At 41.8% G+C, this 14,808-nt stretch overlaps 1 protein-coding gene across 1 annotated transcript in view; it reads right to left on the bottom strand.

Annotated features, from left to right (window-relative positions):
* ADCY2 (adenylate cyclase 2) overlaps positions 1 to 14,808 on the bottom strand; it is a 3,557,286-nt gene that overhangs the window by 3,469,721 nt on the left and 72,757 nt on the right. The window lies entirely within an intron of this gene.

A 14,808-nucleotide genomic window follows, 5' to 3' on the forward strand; every position in this document is an offset into this window, starting at 1 on the left:
CCGATGCTCCCAAGTTGGCTGGAGAGAGCACTCCGATATTGATGTTTGCTGACGATACTCTTATTGTATCCAAAACTCCGAGTGGCATGCAAAGGGCATTGTTAGTTTTTGAAGATTTTTGTAGAAATTATGGCCTAGAGGTGAATGTGACCAAGACTAAACTTATGGCCTTTAACCCTCACCCAAGTTATAGAGCAGGAAAGTTTTTTATGAGTGGGCAGAAACTCGAGGAAGTTAAAAACTTTGTCTATTTGGGCATGCATGTGACACATGATAATAAGTGGAATAGACATTTGGAAATGTCCACACTGAAATTCAGGCAGATAACCGGAACTCTGATTAGTGAACATAAAAAATCTTACACCAGGCCTATTAAACCATTGCTCCAAGTATATGAGGCCAAGGCTCTAAGCTCTGTGTTGTATGGGGCCGAGTTATGGGGTTTCGACGCATCGTCATCTTTAGCAGTCGTTGAAAACAAATTTTACCGTAACATAGTCGGCCTCCCGCAGAGCACGCCCTTGGTTCCATTACGGTATGACCTGGGTAGGGAGGCAATCAAGGATATAGCCAAACTCCGCCCGGTCCTATACTGGAGGAGACTCTGGACCACCCCGGAGCTCCACTCATATGCTATGGGCCTTATGGACGTAATACAGGCCGATACGTTCCACAAGATTGGGTGGCTGAGGAACCTCCGGGAAACTATGATAGACCTGGGCATGGAGGGGCTATGGAGTGATCCTGTGGCTACCGAGTTCCCCTCGAAGAGATGCCTGAAAATGCTATACTGGGAACGGGTAAATCACCGGGTCTGGAGCGACTCTGCCTCTCCTACGATGACTAGCCGATTTTTGGAGGCGAAGGTTTCCCCATTTCTCGAACCTTACTGGGATCTGATCACCCAACCCAGAGATAGGAAACTTTACTTCCAACTAAGAGCAGGCTCGCTTCCACTCAGGGTTCTAACTAATGGGGGTCTGGAGTAAGTGTAGGGACCTGTCCCGGTTGTGGCCACCATGAGGAAACAATTGCCCATTTTTTGTTTGTCTGCCCTGCATATGCCAACCCTAGAAGAACATGGCTGTCTCCTTTGTGTAAAACCCTGGCCACAAGGAGTTCTGTCGTTGCTCTAAGACTTCTGTGCACAAGTACTCTTCCAGTACTCTCAATCGCCCTAGCTAAATACCTGGGTTGGGCTTGGTCCTTAAGGCATAGGGCTCTTAGGGAATCCGCGGGAGTACCCCCGTAGGGTTTTATGGGTTGTTGGCAGTAAATCCCCTTCTACGAATAGAAGTATTACTATGAATTGTATTTTATAACATGTTTCCATCTTTAGTCTTGCTATGTTTAATTCTTGTCTTAAACTGTAATTTTTAGTCTGTCGACATGTTTAATTTTTTGTCTTAACTGTAACTTTTAGATATTTAATGGATGAATTTATGTATTTTATAAGGATTTGATTAGTGATAACTGTGTGTTTTGTATATGTTTGTGCTTCAAAAAGGGAGGACCCAAGAGCTTTTTAATGAGGTCCTGCACAGTGCTCCAAGGTATCGAGAACAAAACCAGGAGTGCAGTTCCTCTGGGAGAGGGGGGGTTAAGAGAGGGGGGAGAGCGATTAGTCTCTATAGAATGCCCTCACACACCTAGCAAGGTGTCATGCTTCATCATAGGGCTGTGCTCCTCGTCGGGCCGGCGCTGCAATGCCCGACGGGCTCCCACGAAGGGGCTCTTTATCGGAGATCTTTTTAGAGACAGCCGTATAGGTGCGTGGGGGTAGGTGGAATCTGCTATCGGTAGGAGGCTGGGAAGTCCCCAAGCCCCGCTTTGCGTTCAAAAGGACTGACAATTTGAAAAGTATGCTTATTAGCACCAGACCCAAACTAGCCCCACCCTCCAACCAACGACTGTGGGGCCTTCCACCTGTGACAGGCCATCACCCATGCGGACAATGTACCGCTTGTGCCCTAACAAAAACAAGCAAATCTATCACTTTTTCAGAAACTCTAATTTGGCAACAAAAATCCCATACCAATTGCAATACCCGCAATTGTATCTATCTAATTCAGTGCCCATGTGACCTTATGTACGTCGGCATGACGACACGTCCAGCGAAGATCAGGATTTCCGAACACCGAAGCAACATTAGGTGCAAAAATATTAATACCAAAATGTGCACTCATTTTTTGGAGAAGAACCATACTGCCAATGATCTTACGTGGACAATTCTGCAGGCTTTCCCAGTGATCAGTAAGGAGGCCCTCTTCCGAAAGGAACAGCAGTGGATCTTCAGAATTTCTAGCCATACTGGCGGCCTCAACGATGATATACCATGGGCCACCCTTAACAATACATGATCCACCTCACATACATGAGACGGCCGGAATGAGCCAATAACTTGATCTCAACAGCCTACATTAAGGTGATTTCCTTATGTCACCATAAATAACACCAATAGTCTTGCAATTTTTTAGATCGCATCAGGCAAGACCCACCGGCTTTAATTACTGACCTTTACAATACATAATTCACCTCACATACATGAGATGTCCCGATGGAGCCAATAAAGTGGTCTTACCAGCTTAAATACAGGTGAATTGCTGATGACACCTTAAATAATAACAATAGACTTGTACCTTTGTCCATCTCATTAAGCAAGACCCACTCAAATTACCGACTTTGCGCCTTTTTAGACTCTGAGGCTGGTTCACATCACCCTCGCGTTACTGCATCAGTTATTTTAATTAATCCCTTCTTTGCAGTATATAACCCGCTGAGCCACCTTCCAGCGCGTTTTTACCGTGACGTTTGTTGTGCATGCCCAAGCTCCCCTGTTGTGGGACATTACCCATCCTTGTCCCTTTCACGCACTGTTCGAGCAATAAAGTTTGTTGTCAGTCCCAATATGGCCGCACAAGTTTGCGGTCTAGTTGTTTGCCCCCGTGCGTTTGAGCACTTCCTTTATCTTGGACACACCCCTGTCGGCTTGTTACGGAAGCCTGAGCCTCGATAGGATCCCGGTCGTGCGTGCGCCCCAACTCTGTAAGTACAATGCGTTTCCAGGGTGGTAGCAGTGTACGGCAGCCTTCAAGGTACTTACTGCTCTCCTTCACTTTTTTAGGGCGAGCGCTCTACGGCCTCCAGGCGAATCCGTACAGCAATTTCTGTTCCCCAGGGGGTGAGTCTCACCCACATGGGCTCCGTAGCCATCAGCACTAGCATCTTTGGGATTTGCGTCCAAATCATCCGCTACTTTAGCCTTTTAACACGCATTTTGACCTTCCCAATTGCATACTATGTTTATAAATGTCCTCAGAGAGCTGGGGACGACAGTGCATTTTAACGATAATTTGCTCGGCCACATATCGCAATCCCATGCCATAGAGCACTTCGTGAAGCACAGTATAGCATTTGGCACACATGGTGGTTGCACAGTATCACGTATTTGGTAACCCCGATACGATGAGGCACGATTTCCTCCGGATTTTTGTGTGAGCACCCATTAAACTGGCTATCACAATAGACGCACGGTTTCCCACGGGAGCCTAACAGCACCCAATTTAAAATGCTGGAATGTTTTATGTGTCTGTGTTGTCCTTCTTTCTCTTTTTTCTTTTAGGTACCGCAACAGCGGGTCCACTCCTCTTAGGGACCCAATGGATTTGCTTGGTGATGTACTTATAATTTTTGAATCACCTATTATGTAGTAGAGTTTATTATTATTTATTTTTTGGAGCACATTCTCACTTGGTCCTGATGAATTGCCACCGACCCGTATGGGCATAGAGCAAGAAACATGTCGACCTTTCTACTTCCCTAGGGAGCATTATAATCCCTCGGGGGTCACCGATTTTACTTAGGCTGGTATACCAACAGAATAAAATGGTTCATTGATTGGCAATACCATACCTATTTTAACTCACCTCACTATCACTCACTACACTTGTTGCACCTACCCCCACGCACCTATACGGCTGTCTCTAAAAAGATCTCCGATAAAGAGCCCCTTCGCGGGAGCCCGTCGGGCATTGCAGCGCCGGCCCGACGAGGAGCACAGCCCTATGATGAAGCATGACACCTTGCTAGGTGTGTGAGGGCATTCTATAGAGACTAATCGCTCTCCCCCCTCTCTTAACCCCCCCCCTCTCCCAGAGGAACTGCACTCCTGGTTTTGTTTGTATATGTTTGTGTCTTCTATGAATTTTTAAAAATTCGAATAAAGACTATGATGATGATGATGCAAAGTGCTGTCTTCACTAAGACATGTCCCAATGAACAGGAGTATAGACTTACCAGAAGCCTTACCAAAATCCTAGTTTAAATTTCTGCGGTTAATAACACAAATAAAATTCATCAGAATACTAAAAACATTTCTTGATCAGACCAACGAAACCTAAGTCATTACTGTGGACAGTCCATATTTTTCCTTCTGCGTAATGCCCCTGATAAGAAGCTTGCGACCCCATAACAATTCAATGGGGAGGAGAGAATTTGCTGATAAATCAGTGCTGGTCTTACTTGTGCAAAATAGCAATTTCTTAAAAGAGGTCAAATATATTTTGATCGCAGTTCATTATAAAAATCACAGAAAAACAAAGTGCAACAAATCTTGGTCTGAAAAATGATCACATGCACATGGCTGTAAGGTTCCTAACTTTGAGAAACCTTTAGTTACAGTGAGGGACCAGTGAGTAGAAATAAATCTAAATCTAGATAAAAGAAAACGATGCTGCAAGTTATTAATAAAAGACCAAAAAAGGTTGATCTAAAATCCCAGGACTAAAAATCATATAATGTCTGCATGTGGGTTTCTTAAGTTCATTTAATTCCCTTTCCAGATTTCTCCTAGTTAAGAATTTAGTTTTTATAACTTTCACCTCATCAGGGTGCAGCTGTCTTGGTTGACTAAATAGCTCTGGACACCCTTGAGCTGAAAGCTGCCGAGAGACATAGCTTTACCAGGGAATATCTGCAGCTCTAACTCACTTCATGCAGTAATCTAAAATAATTTGATTTAGGTTGGGCTCAGGTCTATACCATATTTTTAACCACCATATCAAAGGGGCCGCAGCAATATTATCTGTGATGTAGCCTTGCCTTGATTCCTCGTGCGCCATAAAGGCTGGTATGCTTGTGGGAGCAGCTAAATGTTTACGTAGGTATTTATTTTCAGCCCCTTGTAATTCATTACATTCCTTATAGCCCCATACCACACTTCCATACACTGTAATTGAGACACATTTCTCATTGTAAATCTTCAGTAGTGGTAATAGGGGTTTACTCCCTAATCTTCTGCCAAAGTCCAATGTTGCTCCTGCGGCTCTTGCTAGAGTATTTTTCTTAAGTGCACGCTGTGCCACCCAGGTGTTATTTTCATCACATAGCACACCCAGATATGGGTAGGTTGCTACATTGGACAGCACCCCACCTTTACATATGAGAGGTTTTTTCTCACGCTTTAGATTACCCGTTGACATTATATGAGATTTAGTAAAATTGACCGAAACGTCAAGAGCTACCATAAAATCAATAAAAGTATTAACTAGACATTTCAAAGCCATCGGCGTCCTGGCAAGTAAAACTGCATCATCTGCATATAAAAGGGCTGGGATTGATTTAGAACCTACTCTCAGGATGTCTAAGCTTGCATCAGATAACACTGGCCCTAACTTATTTATGTAAAGTGTAAATAAAACCTGTGCAAGAATGCATCCTGCCTCACTCCTCTTTTTACTTTCCAAGATTTTGTTAAGGAGCCATTTTCATTTTATCTGGCGGAGGCATTTAAGTTAAGACGGGACCAATGCAGAAAACATACTAAGTTTGTGTCCATCCCTATTTCTAACAGCAGTTGCCATAATTTAGATCTATTCACTCTATCGAAAGCGAACATTAAGTCCATAAAAGCCAAGAACATACAACCTTTTTTAGCTAGGGTGTATTTGTTAGTTATCATGAGTAAGTTCATGCAATGTTCCACTGTACCCCTACATTTACGATAGCCAAATTGCAATTCAGATAACACATCTTTTTCTTCCAGCCAAATACTTAAACGATCTAAGATTACCTTGCCCATTATTTTTGCTGCAGAATCTAATAAAGAAATCGGGCTTTAACAGGCTGGCACCCTTTTTGTAAATGGGCAAAATCACCACCGTTGACCACGAATGAGGTAAGCCTACCACTGTAGCGGCATTAAAAACCATGGTTAAAATGTTTGCCCATGTACCAGAATTGGATTTGTAAAGGTCCATAGGTATCCCGTCGGGCCTGGGGCTTTTCGTGCAGACATATCCTCAATCGCTTTCTGTACCTCATTCAACCCAAAAAAGTGGGGCAGTACTGGTTGCCCAGAAGGAGTCTGTTTGTTCTGTAGCTACCTCTGCATAAATCTGCTCAAAGTGACTGAACCACCTATCAGCAGGAATTACGCACTCAGTTCTTGTCATATTTATATTCTTAAAAAAGGGGCTATTTACAACCTTCCAGAATTTGGCGCTATCGGCGTGGGCACTAGCCTGAGTTAGGTCCTCCCGTGCCTGTACCCTTAAAGTGTTTTTCCTTATGTTTTGGGCGTTATCATATGCTTTCCTTCGAATTTTAATCAATTCAGAATCCCTGGGTGTACTTTTTAATGCAGCCATAAGGGCTTTATGAGTTTTAGAGCAATCTGCATTGAACTATTTAGCCTCTTTGGTACTCACTAGGCTTCTTTTACCAGTTACGTTTTTTACAATCCAATTTGTCAAATTGTCAAAACTGTAGTCAATATGATAATGGAATCCTTTCATAAGCTGGAATCTTTACTAAACAAGTCTGCAAAACATTGCAGCTGAAAGGATGTGCTGAACGTCTTGACATTCAGTTTAGTAGAATAGGGAGTGTGTTGCAAATGGTCCTGTCCACAGGGTCACCCCAAAACATTTTGCCTTCCTCCTCCTCGGTTTGCTGAAATTGTTTTTGTTGGCTTTAGGACTCTGTGTACTTTGCTATTGCTAACCAGTGCTAAAGTGCTTGTGCTCTCTCCTGAAAGCATGGTTGAACTGGCTTATACCCAATAGGCATATTTAACATACTTCTAAGTCCCTAGTACAGTGAATTAGATGTGCCCATGGCCTGTAAATTAAATGCTACTAATGGGTCTGCAGCGCTGGTTGTGCCACCCATTAAAGTAGCCCTTTAACCATGTTCCAGGCATGTCATTGCAGAGCCTTTGTGTGCAGTATAAACTGCCATTTCAACCTCAGAAAACAAACCTTTTGCTAGGCCTAACCTTTCCTGTTTAGTACATATGTCACCCTTGGTGTAGGTCCTGGACAGCCCCATCGGCAGGGTGCAGTGTATTTGTAAAGCAGGATATGTACTTTTCAATGTCTCGGAATGTGGAGCAACAGTGAAATAATCACCTGTACGCTAAAATAGATATATTTCAAAACAGTTAGATATTTTTGATTCATCACATCTATTGATGGGATACCTAGAAAACTGTGGAAGGTAAAAGCAAGATGACCTAGCAAATCCCTACTAGCATGAGAGGCACAGATGATAAATCCGCACATTTTCATACTATCAGTCCCATTACGACTTTTTGAAGATAGGGCCCCCTAGCTTCCATGAACTGATGAAAAAGAAAAGTAACTTAAATGACAAAGGCTACTTTGATGCAATCCTCTGCAACCCAAACGCATTGGGATGGAAACTGTAGGTAAAAATTCAGCAGAGGGAGGCATGGAAAGATAGATTAAGGGGTTTAAGGGATGAAGCTTGAGGCAACTTGTCTCAAGCAGCTGCTACTAAAACTGTCAGGAACTTTTGCTGTGTGATAATTGCTTCCTTTCTCATAGATGATAGTGACCCTACACTAGAGACCCATGCCAATGAGGAAGCTTGGGTGTCTTACTTTGGGAAACGTTTTGGGGTGATTGATGGGAGTCCTGCTTCCCCATCTAATACTATGCATGTAGCAGTTAAGGACAATCTTGTGTTTGATTTATTAGTGGTTAGGCGAGAGCTGACCCAAGGCAACTCAGCAAAGGCCCCAGGCCATTATGGGGTGCCTATAGACTTTTTCTTAGATCCTCAAGATTTATGAGCCCCACTGTTAACTAATATTTTTAATGCAATAAGTAAGGTGGGTCCTCCAGATTCATGGAAACATACTGTAATAATCCCCATTTATAAAAAGGGATAATCCATTATCTCAAAATTATATATTTATCTCCTTGTTAGATAGTACTACAAAACTGATCTGACGTTTCTTGTTAAATAGGTTGGAGGAGTGGGCCAGGGAGTTGAACATTCAAAGGAGAAGGGGGACAATAAACCAATGCCTCAATCTGAGCTTGACTATTGCCAAATACATGATAGTCAAGAGCAGGCAGCTCTACATGGCATTGTTAGACCTGTCAGCCGATTTTGAGTGTGTCATCCACCCCAAGCTATGGAGGATATGGGCATAGATGATGCGATAATTAACTTTATACACCAGATGTACTCTCAAGCAACTGTGTGCATTTAATACGGCAGGAATGGGGAGTGCACAAGGTTTTTTCAAATTCAGAGAGGTGTAAGACAAGGCTGTGTCCTCGCCCTTTTTTTATTCTCATTATATACCAATGAGGTAGAGGCCACCGTGTCTTTTCCTCCCTTTAATGCAGTTTCCTTCCCTATAGTAGTCTATGCAGATGACACCATGCTAATATCTAGAACTGCGGTGGCTTTGCAACGATTGATTGAGGCTTACTCAAAGTTTATGAAAATCCTGGAGCTTCGTGTTAACGAATCCAAATCTATTGTGTTGGTGGCAGGAGTACTGCCTAAGAAACGTAAAGCCTTTCATATAGTGTCATGCAGACTGGAAGTGGTGTACGCATTTCTATACCAGAGGATCCTCTTTGATAAAAAAAAAAAAACACTCTTGGTTAAATATGGTGGCCAATGGGGTCCTTGCAATGGATGATAGTCATCTTCATTGTTATTAAGAACTCTGGTCGAAGCCTATTGAGACAATAAAAAAGTATACAATGCAAAAGTCACTTCCTCTGCGATGTATGATGCATGGGTGTGGGGGATGTGCCAATAGATCCCCTATAAGGAATAGGGAATGGTTTCTTTCAAAGGTTATTGGCCCTTCCTGTCACATTGAATTTGGAACCCCAAACCTATGTGATGCTATTTGACTTGCCCCCCCCATCTTGTTATGGCACTCGATTTGGAGGAGAAATACTGTTAATTTGACTCGAAGCATTATCAGGGACTGTTTAACCCTGGGTACTGCTCATCAGATTCCTTGGCTGCAGTATGTGAATAGTACATTGAGTTCACTGGGGCTGGTTGAGCTCTATGCAAAACCAACTAATTTCATGACTACTTCCAAAACAAGAGTTAATGAAATATTCTTTGTGAAGGCTGCATGGGAGACAGTAGAGATACATCAACTTAAATCCTAAGTAGAGCTGTATCAAGTGACCCCATCTATCATGCAGGTTAAACGCTCGTACCTAGTGCTTATGTCGAACCTTCAGCATTGCTTCATTTTGCTGAAGTTTTGACAAAATGTCATGTCCTTGATGATGGGCTCTGCAAGCAAGATGTATTCGATAAATGATTTGTCAGCCTGACCCAGTGATGGAAGGTCAGCCCAGTCTGATCTTTATATACTGTTTTTTTGTAGCTTCTATAAAAAAACAAAAGAAGAGGTATAGCCTTCCTCTTTTGCTTAAATATAATTTTAAGCAATGCAGCACATCCCTTTATTTTATTAAGAAACATTGCGACCCATTTGTATGCAATGCAACAGCATAATTTCTCTGGCCCGCCTTGAAATGCAGGTGAGCTTGTATAGATTGGGAGTCTTGAGGACCAATGAAATGTGATTTTTTACAAACCTCATGATTGTGATGATGCCTTTTGTATGGTATTTTAATGTCTTAATCTGGGTATATTTTTATGGTTTTACTTTGTTCTAAGTTATATATCAGATTTTATATAGATTGTTCATGCTGTTTTCATCTTGTGTACTTTATATGCTTTGGAAACATTACTAATTAAAGATTTTTCATTGAATGATTGATTGAATACAGCAATCAGAGTTACTTTACTAAATAGAATCAACAAAGTCTGTAATTCTGGGCTACTTGTCATAAACATCCAAACTTCATGTGAGATAGTAGAGACAACATAATATCAGTACGAGTGACTCTCATTTACATTTCTCTGAGTTGTTAGGTCAGAGCGCATACAAAGCGAGAAAGAGCTGCATGTCAACATTCTTCCACTGTGTGACTCACAATTCAAGTTGCACTAGAGAAGTCACTGTATTTCACCAACTTTAAAAAGATGTTTCCCTCCATTCCTAATACAATCTTGCCAAACTCGGGATGGCATACTAATTCTACTTTACGCATGTAACCTCATGTGAGTATGGTATTCTTTGAATATTTATGAAAATGCATACCACCGCTGTTAACCTTCCGTCACCCCTTAGATATTCCACAATGTTGGAGCCTGGATAAAACAGTGGACCCAGAATATCATCTCAAGCCCATGAAAAATCGAACAAAGGGGCAAAGGAAGAGGCTGCCTCTCATGCCAGCACTCAGTCCACTCAGATGAGTTATGGTAAATGCAGTGAGCAGTTTTCACCATTGTGCACCCAGTGCTGTGTATCTCAAGACACCTGTTTCAGGACAGTTGTCCTTCATCATTAAAGTGTAACAAGTTGTTTTAGATGTGTTGGAAATCTTGCTCACAGTCTTCTCAGGTCTCTGTGCCACTCACTGAGTGCAGGTGCATCAACCCGAGCTTGTCAGCTCATCAACTTAAGGGAGCCTATCGAACAAAGGAGGAAAGGAGTACACTGCTTCACATCTCAGCACTCAGTTTGCTTAGATGTATTATAGTAAATGAAGTGCATGGTAACACATTGTTTTATAGGGTCCTGAAGTAAGTGTTACAATGCACTGCATTTACCACAATGCATCTGAGCGACCTGGAGTGCTGTGATGTGAGGCAGTGTGCTTCTTTGGCCCCTTTCCTTGAAAAAACAATCTAGCTTTACATTTTCTTTGGATAATGTCTCACATCATTATTATTCAAATTAGTACAACACAGAAGTTCATATAAGTACTCCCTAATAAAGACAGTACATGGTTTCCACAACACATTTTGTCACCAGAATACTCACAATATACCGGACCCAAATATCTGCACATGACACATTTCAAATTAACATACGTTTGCATGAAAAGCACTTTTCAAAACTGCATAATTTAATCAGAAAAAGATTCTAATCAGGGTTCAATTTCCTGAGTCGAACGTGTATCTACTTGCACAGTTTTACTTTGTACTTAACACTTTAATTACGTACATTGTAGTCTAAGGGTATTCACTTGATGACAAATCACTATTGATTGAGTTTTGGCATGATGCTCTCTTTCAGATTCGCAGAAACGTACAACTGCAAGGCACGTTCTATTTTAATACAATACGTGACATTCACTGAAGCGGTTCTCAACTTTGAATTTAAAGCGCAGTCTTCCTGCCAAGGTGTCAAAGATAATGCAGAACGTTTGCAATTCTTATATAGCTGTAGAACACAGATTGTCTGCAGTGTATATATATTATATATTATTAAGTATGCTGTTTGACTTATCTAAACGAACTTCTAACCCTGCCTTCTTTTTAAGTTATTTGTACTCGCCTAAAAACACAAAGTGCCTGCAAATTAGTCTTAAGTCTCTTTGTCATGGTGCGTGATCAATACACTTCCTAGTAATCGCGCATGACTACTACATGAGAGAATTTTCTAAAACCTCTTTCTTAAACCACTTGCTCTTCACCAGTGCCATGTTCATAAACGTAACTTTACTTGAACCAAATAAACAGAACAGTTATTTAGAACACTCGGGTGATCCGAATTCGGGGGCATGTAGAAGTAGTGAAAACATTTCACACTTGTTCCCCTCACACTTTTCGCACCATAAAACCTGGAACTATTTCAAGTCAAGTCAAGTCAAAAGTGCTTTATTCGAGTATTACTCATAAAAGCAAACATACAAACATATAATAAAAAACAATTAAATCTGAATAGTCATTATTGACATAAGCACATATCTTTAGAAGAACCAATTATTTTCAAAAAAGAAATATACATAATCACAGGTATAAAGTTCATTGGTGTTAAAAATACAGTTAAGTACAAACTATAATATCTTTATACTAAAAAAGAACCATTAAGATTTCATTTCCAGATGACACGATAAATTACACTAAAACAGAGAATAGACAATAATCTAGCAGTCTCTGAACGTCTAGGAAGAGAGTAGTCACCGTACTAGCAATCTCTGCCTTATTATCCACGCCCACCCCAAGTACTTTGCGGTGGCAATTATGATCCAAGTTAAGGTAGTCGATCTGACAATGCGCAAAGCTACCATACTACTTTTAGTACCCAGATTCCTACACATAGGTGCCAGCCAAACTCGCCTTGGAGTAGAGTATAGTTTACAGGAGAACAAAAAATGACCAAGAGTTTCGTTACCTTCCCCACAAACTGGGCAGGTAGCTGGGCCTCCTTCCCTCCACTTAGATGTTAAATTACGAAGAGGAAGAGAGCCCGCCCTTAGTTGAAAAAACAGTTTCCTGTCCAAAGGTTTGGATATATAATCCCAATACAGTTCATATATGGGGTACAATTTAACCTCAAGGAAACTAGCAGTCATGGACCCACAGTTGATGCTGGGCAATCACCTATTAGCAACATGTTCCCCAAAAATTTTTTTTAGGGTTGTCTTATTGGGAAATAATGCCCCAGCTGGGTCAGACCATAATGCATTTAGACCCAGTTCAGATAGTGCAAATTTTAATGATTTGAACCATCTAATTCTATTAAAGCAATCTGCTTTAATAACGTCAATGAACCCAGCCGCATAATGAGAGAGCTCAGGTGTGGTCCAAAGCCTACGCCAATATAAAATCGGTCGTAGTTTGCCCATTTCCGAGATTTCTTTCCTGCCGAGGTCATATCTCAAAGGCAATAACGGACTACTCTGTGGAGTACCCGTTAGTTTCCTAAAAAAATTGTTCTCAGAGATTTGTAGCTCCTGCAAATTTTCATGCCCCCATAACTCAGCCCCATATAATGCTGACCCAATTGCTTTTGCCTCACATATGATCAGGGGTGGTTTGATCGGTTTGGTCAGTGATTTCCTATGCTCCTTAATAATGGTACCAGCTAATTGCTTGTGCCTTAATGTTGCAATATTTAGATGCTGGTTCCACCTATTATCGTTAGAGATAAGGATCCCCAGGTATGTGAATGATTTTACAACCTCGAGAGTGCGTCCACTCATGGTAATATTAGGTTTAAAATTTCTATGCGTGTTAAAAACCATGAGTTTTGTTTTAGACGCATTCACCTCCAGACCGTGGTCCCCACAAAACTTATCGAATATGGCCAATGCTTTTTGCAGACCACTTGGAGTTTTGGATAAAATTAACGTGTCATCGGCGAACATTAAAATCGGAACTTTTACACCTGCAAGAGAGGGAGCATCTACTGCCTGTGATTGAATGCGGGGGACAATACCGTTAATAAAAAGGGTGAACAAAGTTGGTGCCATTGAGCACCCTTGCCGAACCCCACGCTCAACAGGAAATTCGGCTGTATCATTACTGTATCCACCCCATTGGATTTTAGCGTAGGTACCTTCGTGTAATCTCATGATCAAAGTCAGCAAGACTCCTGGGACCCCTAAGGCCACAAGTACTTCCCACAGTTTCGCCCTTGGTACCAGGTCGAAGGCAGCCCGCAAATCGACAAAAGCCGCATAAAGGCTGCCCCCACCTAGCACCACGGTCCTCCACTGAATCAGCTGGAACCGAAAAACTTGATCCACAGTACTAGTAGCCCTGCGAAACCCAGCCTGGAAGGGAGATAGAATGTTATATTCTTCCGCCCAGTCGAGCAATCTGTTAACAATCACTCGCCCAACAATTTTTTGCACTGTATCAATTAAACTAATTGGGCGGTAGTTGCAAGGCTGGGCACGATCTCCCTTTTTATACACAGGAATAATTACAGCACCCCGCCATGATATCGGGATGGCTGCACCCTTAGCAATGTGGTTTATTAACAAGTAAATATATTTACACCACCTTCCAGTGTCATTTAAAAAGACGTCCGCTGGGACCCCGTCTATGCCAGGAGCTCGTCCACTGTGTACGGTTTTAAGGGCCGACAGAATTTCACCCTGCGTGAAGACAGTGTCTTCAGAAAATGTATAAATAGGGCAGGTACTATTTACAATCTGGTCCCTAATAGCATACTGATCACTAAAGAAATTTATCCAGGCGTCCTGTGGGACATTGTTATTACTTGCCTCTTCAGACCTTTCTTGTCCCCATTTGACAATATGCCAAAATAATCTAGAATCTTTTCGATCACTAGCACACTTCAACTTATCCCAATGGGCTTCGTCCCAGTCTCTTTTCGCCTTGGCAATACAAATTTTGTAAAACTTTCTGGCAGATCGAATAGCCCCCAGGTTTTTGCTCTTAATTGCCACTCCCAGAGAAATTCGTGCCACCTTGCAATCATGATTATACCATTTAGCTACTCTATAAACACGTGTCGTCTTTGGATTTACTGGTTTCAAGAAGTAACTTTTAATTTCTTGGAAGAGAAACTCATGTACTTTGATAGTATTGACTTGTCCCGTAATGTTCCCTGCCACACATTCTAGGGCCATAATAGCCTTATCGGTCGCAACTCCTATTTTTTCTATGGCTTGCTGGTCTGTCCTA

This window comes from Triturus cristatus, chromosome 5_1 (assembly GCF_964204655.1).
Source record: "Triturus cristatus chromosome 5_1, aTriCri1.1, whole genome shotgun sequence".
Classification (NCBI taxonomy): domain Eukaryota; kingdom Metazoa; phylum Chordata; class Amphibia; order Caudata; family Salamandridae; genus Triturus; species Triturus cristatus.